This window comes from Mobula birostris, chromosome 17, assembly GCF_030028105.1.
Source record: "Mobula birostris isolate sMobBir1 chromosome 17, sMobBir1.hap1, whole genome shotgun sequence".
Classification (NCBI taxonomy): domain Eukaryota; kingdom Metazoa; phylum Chordata; class Chondrichthyes; order Myliobatiformes; family Myliobatidae; genus Mobula; species Mobula birostris.
This window is the reverse complement of record NC_092386.1, coordinates 1,089,440-1,095,439: the sequence shown is the minus strand read 5'-3', so window position 1 is coordinate 1,095,439 and position 6,000 is coordinate 1,089,440.

The window sequence follows — 6,000 nt, the reverse complement described above, 5'->3', positions numbered from 1 at the left end:
TTGTGCAGACGAGTGGCTCCAAGGAGCAAGGTCCAGTGCTCCCAGTGAGAGTGGCCATTGGTCTGAGATGGATCTCAAGTGACGTTTGGAATGTCACTTACCTCCTGTCACATCCTTGCAAGCAGAGCAAGTGCTACACCTCATCCCTCACTACCATTTAGGGGCACAAATAGTCCTTATGGGTGAGGTGACACTTCACTTGTGAGTCTTTTGCAATTATCTACTGTGTCCGGTGCTCCCAGTGTGGCCTCCTGTATATCGGTGAGACCCGACATAGATTGGGAGACCATTTTGCTGAGCACCTACACTCCATTGACCAGAAGAAGCAGGATCTCTCAGTGGCCACCCATTTTAATTCCACTTCCCTTTCCTATTCCGAAATGTCAATCCATGGCCTCCTCTACTGTCACAATGAGGCTATACTCAGGCTGGATGGACAACACCTTAAATACTGTCAGGATAGCCTCCAACCTGATGGCAAAGACATCGATTTCTTGAAATTCCAGTCATGCCCCCCCAGCTCCTTCACCACTTCCCATGCCATTATCCCTCTCTCACCTGATCTCCCTGCCCGCTCATTGCTCCCTCTGATTCTCCTCCCCACTTTTCTTTCTTTCATGGCCTTCTGTTCTCTCCTATCGGTCTCCCACTTCTCCAGTCCTGTATCTCTTTCACCAATTAACTTCCCAGCTCTTTACTTCACCACTCCCCCCCTCTCCACTTTCACCTATCACCTGGTGTTCCCCCTCATCCTTTTTTCCCCAGTCCTGCTGAAGGATTTTGGTCTGAAACATCGACTGTACTTTTTCTCCATAAATGCTGCTTGGCCACTTTGTGTGTGTTGCTCGGATGTCCAGCATCCGCAGATTCTCTCTTGTTTATGTTTCAAGATGAGCTCCAACTTGATGTGCACATTTAGAAACATAGAAACATAGAAAACCTGCAACACAATACTGGCCCTTTGGCCCACAATGCCGTGCCGAACATGTAGTTACTTTAGAAATTACCTAGGATTGCCCATAACACTCTATTTTTCTAAGCTCCATGTACCTATCCAAGAGTCTCGTAAAAGACCCTACCTTATCTGTCTCCACCACCGTCACCAGTAGCCCATTCCATGCACTCACCAACCTCTGCGTAAAAAAACTTACCCCTGACATTTCCTCTGTACCTACTTCCAAGCACCTTAAAGCTGTGCCCTCTCATGTTAGTCATTTCAGCTCTGGGAAAAAGCCTCTGACTATCCACATGATCAATGCCTCTCATCATCTTATACACCTCTATCAGGTCACCTCTCATCCTCCGTCACTCCAAGGAAAAAAGGCCGAGTTCACTCAACCTATTCTCATAAGGCATGCTGTCCAATCCAGGCAACATCCTTGTAAATCTCCTCTGCACCCTTTCTATGGTTTCCACATCCTTCCTGTAGTGAGGTGATCAGAACTGAGCACAATACTCCAAGTGGGGTCTGACCAGGGTCCTATATAGCTGCAACATTACTTCTCGGCTCCTAAACTGAATCCCATGATTGATGAAGGCCAATGCACCATATGCTTTCTTAATTACAGAGTCAATCTGCGTAGCTTTGAGTGTCCCAAGGACTCGGACCCCAAGATCCCTCTGATCCTCCACACTGCCAAGAGTCTTAACATTAATGTTATATTCTGTCATCATATTTGACCTACCAAAACAAACCACCTCACACTTACCTGGGTTGAACTCCATCTGCCACTTTTCAGCCCAGTTTTGCATCCTATCAATGTCCCACTGTAACCTCTGACAGCCCTCCACACTATCCACAACACCTCCAACCTTTGTGTCATCAACAAATGTACTAACCCATCCCTCCACTTCTTTATCCAGGTCATTTATAAAAATCATGAAGAGTAGGGGCCATAGAACAGATCCCTGAGGCACACCACTGGTGACTGACCTCCATGCAGAATATGACCCGTCTACAACTCTTTGCCTTCTGTGGGCAAGCCAGTTCTGGATCCACAAAGCAATGTCCCCTTGGATCCCATGCCTCCTTACTTTCTCAATAAGCCTGGCATGGGAAACCTTATCAAATGCCTTGCTGAAATCCATATACACCATATCTACTGCTCTACCTTCATCAACTTGTTTAGTCACATCAATTTGGACTGAGTCATTGTAATTGGCCTTTTTTTTCTTTTTCCTATTTACTGTTCAATAGAGCTGAAATTAGTAAATTTGTAAATATACTTTCTTTATAAGTTTATGCAGTGTATGGTTTGTTTTTTTCTTGCCGACAGCCACTTGTGTTTGGGCAGTGTTTATACAGCATTCACTCAAATTGAGGTTTCCTTAATTAGAAAATCACAATGTTCCTATTTGGTTGAACCCCAAATCATACCGACCCTAGATGCCTATTGTTTATGAACGGTAGCCTCCTCACCGCTGGGTCCCATGGTGGGGAAAGGGGAATTATCCAGTGTCCGTATGGGGGTGTGGATGGTGGGGAAAGGGGAATTATCCAGTGTCAGTGTGGGGGTGTGGATGGTGGGGAAAGGTGTAATTATCCAGTGTCAGTGTCGGGGTGTGGATGGTGGGGAAAGGGGAATTATCCAGTGTCAGTGTGGGGGTGTGGATGGTGGGGAAAGGGGAATTATCCAGTGTCACTGTGGGGGTGTGGATGGTGGGGAAAGGGGAATTATCCAGTGTCAGTGTGGGGGTGTGGATGGTGGGGAAAGGGGAATTATCCAGTGTCAGTGTGGGGGTGTGGATGGTGGGGAAAGGGGAATTATCTAGTGTCAGTGTGGGGGTGTGGATGGTGGGGAAAGGTGTAATTATCCAGTGTCAGTGTGGGGGTGTGGAAAGGGGAATTATCCAGTGTCAGTGTGGGGGTGTGGATGGTGGGGAAAGGGGAATTATCCAGTGTCAGTGTCGGGCTGTGGATGGTGGGGAAAGGGGAATTATCCAGTGTCAGTGTGGGGGTGCGGATGGTGGGGAAAGGGGAATTATCCAGTGTCAGTGTGGGGGTGTGGATGGTGGGGAAAGGGGAATTATCCAGAGTCAGTTTGGGGGTGTGGATGGTGGGGAAAGGGGAATTATCCAGTGTCAGTGTGGGGGTGTGGATGGTGGGGAAAGGGGAATTATCCAGTGTCACTGTGGGGGTGTGGATGGTGGGGAAAGGTGTAATTATCCAGTGTCAGTGTGGGGGTGTGGATGGTGGGGAAAGGGGAATTATCCAGTGTCAGTGTGGGGGTGTGGATGGTGGGGAAAGGGGAATTATCCAGTGTCAGTGTGGGGGTGTGGATGGTGGGGAAAGGTGTAATTATCTAGTGTCAGTGTGGCAGTTGAGGGGTGGGTGGTGATGGTGGTGTCATGGTGTCCAATGAAGGAATGACAGAAGTTATAGTCGAGGCTTGGGTGATAATTTACCAAAATTCACTGAACTTTGGGTGAATGTCATTCCACTGTTCATAAAAGCATGTATGTAAAAGGTAGGTAACTGTAAGCCAGTTAGTTTGATATCTGTAGTTGGAAAATGCTTGAAGCTATCATTAAAGAAGAAATAGCGAGGCATCTGGAAAGAAATGGATCCATCAGGCAGACGGAGGATGGATTCAGAAAAGGCAGGTCCTGTTTGACAAACTTACTGGAGCACTTTGAGGATATAATCAGTGCTGTGGATAGAGGGGAACAGATGGACGTTATTTACTTGGATTTCCAGAAGGCATTTGATAAGGTGCCACATAAAAGACTTATCCATAAGATATAGATGCATAGAGTTGGGGCTGATATATTAGCAAGGATAGAGGATTGGTAAACTAATAGAATGCAGAGAGTTGGGACACATGGGTGTTACTCTGGTTGGCAGTCAGTGCTGAGCGGTGTGCCGCAGGGGTCGGTGCTGGGCTCACAACTGTTACCGGTATGTATTAACGATCTGGAAGAGGGGACCAAGTATAGTGATGAGTTTGCGAAGTTTGCTGATGATACTGAATTGAGTGGAAAAGCAAATTGTGCAGAAGATGCGGGGAGGCTGCAAAGAGATATAGAAGGTTAAGTGCGTGAGCAAGGGTCTGGCAGATGGAGTACAATGTTGGTAAATGCGAGGTCATCCACTTTGGAATGAAAAATGAAAGAGCAGATTATTACTTAAATGGTAAAATATTACAGCATGCTGCTGTGCAGAGGGACTTGGGAGTGCTTGTGCATGAATTACAGAAGGTTGGTTTGCAGGTGCAGCAAGCTATCAAGAAAGGAAATGGAATGTTGGCCTTCACTGCTAGAGGGATTAAACTTAAGGGCACGGAGGTTATGCTGCCACTGTACAGGGTACTGGTGTGGCCACACTTGGAGTACTGCATGCGGTTCTGGTCTCCTTACTTGAGGAAGGATGTACTGGTTTGGAGGCAGTACAGAGGAGGTTCACCAGGTTGATTCCAGAGATGAGGGGGTTAGACTGTGAGGAGAGATTGAGTTGCCTGGGACTGTATTTGCTGGAATTCAGAAGAATGAGAGGAAATCTGGTAGAAGCATAAAATTATGAAAGGGTTAAATAAGACAGAGGCAGGAAAGTTGTTTCCACTGTTAGGTGAGACTAGAACTAGGGGACAGAGCCTCAAGATTCAGGGGAGTAGATTTAGGACAGGGATGAGGAGGAACTGCTTTTCCCAGAGACTGGTGAATCTGTGGAATTCTCTGCCCAATGAAGCAGTGAAGGCTAACGCAGTAAATATATCTAAGACAAGGCTGGATAGATTTTTGCATAGTGGTGGTATTAAGGGTTATGGGGAAAAGGCAGGTAGGTGGAGATGAACCCGTGGCCAGATCAGCCATGATCTTACTGAATGTCGGAGCAGGCTTGACAGGCCAGATGACCGACTCCTGCTCCTATTTCTTATGAGGAACCATAGGAGAGTGATCAGGGAAGGCAAGGACAGGTATGTAAGTGAGAGGTTTGTGAGGGTGGATTCCACAGAACCTGAGTGCCATGAAGAAGGCTTTGGATTTGTGCAGAAGGGCTTCCATCACAGAGAGAGTGGCAGGCTCTGTCAGATGTCTCTGTACGTCACTCTGCTTCACTGGACCGCCCTGTGTTAGCACCTCTGACCCACCAAGGAACTAAATTGAGAACTTGCTGACCTGGTGGACCTTGTGCATTGTGCTGATTATCCTTAATGATGCCTCTATTTCACATTGTACTGCACTGTTGATAAACATTGCAACGAGTAATGAGGGATAGGGCTGGTGTCAGTGACTCAAACTCTTGACTGTATCCACAGGCAGAATGGATCCAGAATCACTGATCACTTTGCCGCTCTAATCCACCCAGTGCCAGAGATTTTCATTAGTCTCTGAGCCTTCAGCAGACTAGCAGACGTGGGAGAGGAGCTGTGGGCAGTTTAACAGCAGATATTTATCTGCTGAGCAGCCAGTCAGAAGAGAATTGATTGCCCGGTATCTGAGAATGGAGAAGTTGCGTGGAGTAAATGACTGGAAACAATTGCTTGAACGATGGAGGATTTAAAATGAAGGATAATAGATCTGGAGCAAAAGAGAGTTCGTTTAATAGCTAGGAAAGCAAACTTGAAAATATATTCATTTCAATTAGTGCCAATATCGTTAACACAGATCACACATTTCGCTGTATGTTTCAAAGCATGTGAGATAAGTAACTCAGTCTAAACTTAATGAAGGACTTGGGAAAATCAATAAAAAGACAGAATTCAATGTTTATTAAGTGAATATTTCTGTTGAACTGATGACTTAAGTCATCCTGTCAATCTCAAGAACCTGGTGGTGTGTCGGGTACTTTTCATTCAAAAGAGACCCAGACGGAAGATATATTGTCAGACTGCCTTTCCTGTGCCTCTGGATAAGTTCAACTCCTGCTTTCTTTGGGGAAAACAATCATAAAATCCATGTTAAACTCCTTTAAACAAAACAATAATTTTAATCAAAAAGTAATTTACTGACTGAAACACTGAACATACACTAAATATAAAACTCAAGAAGATTTTCCTTCAG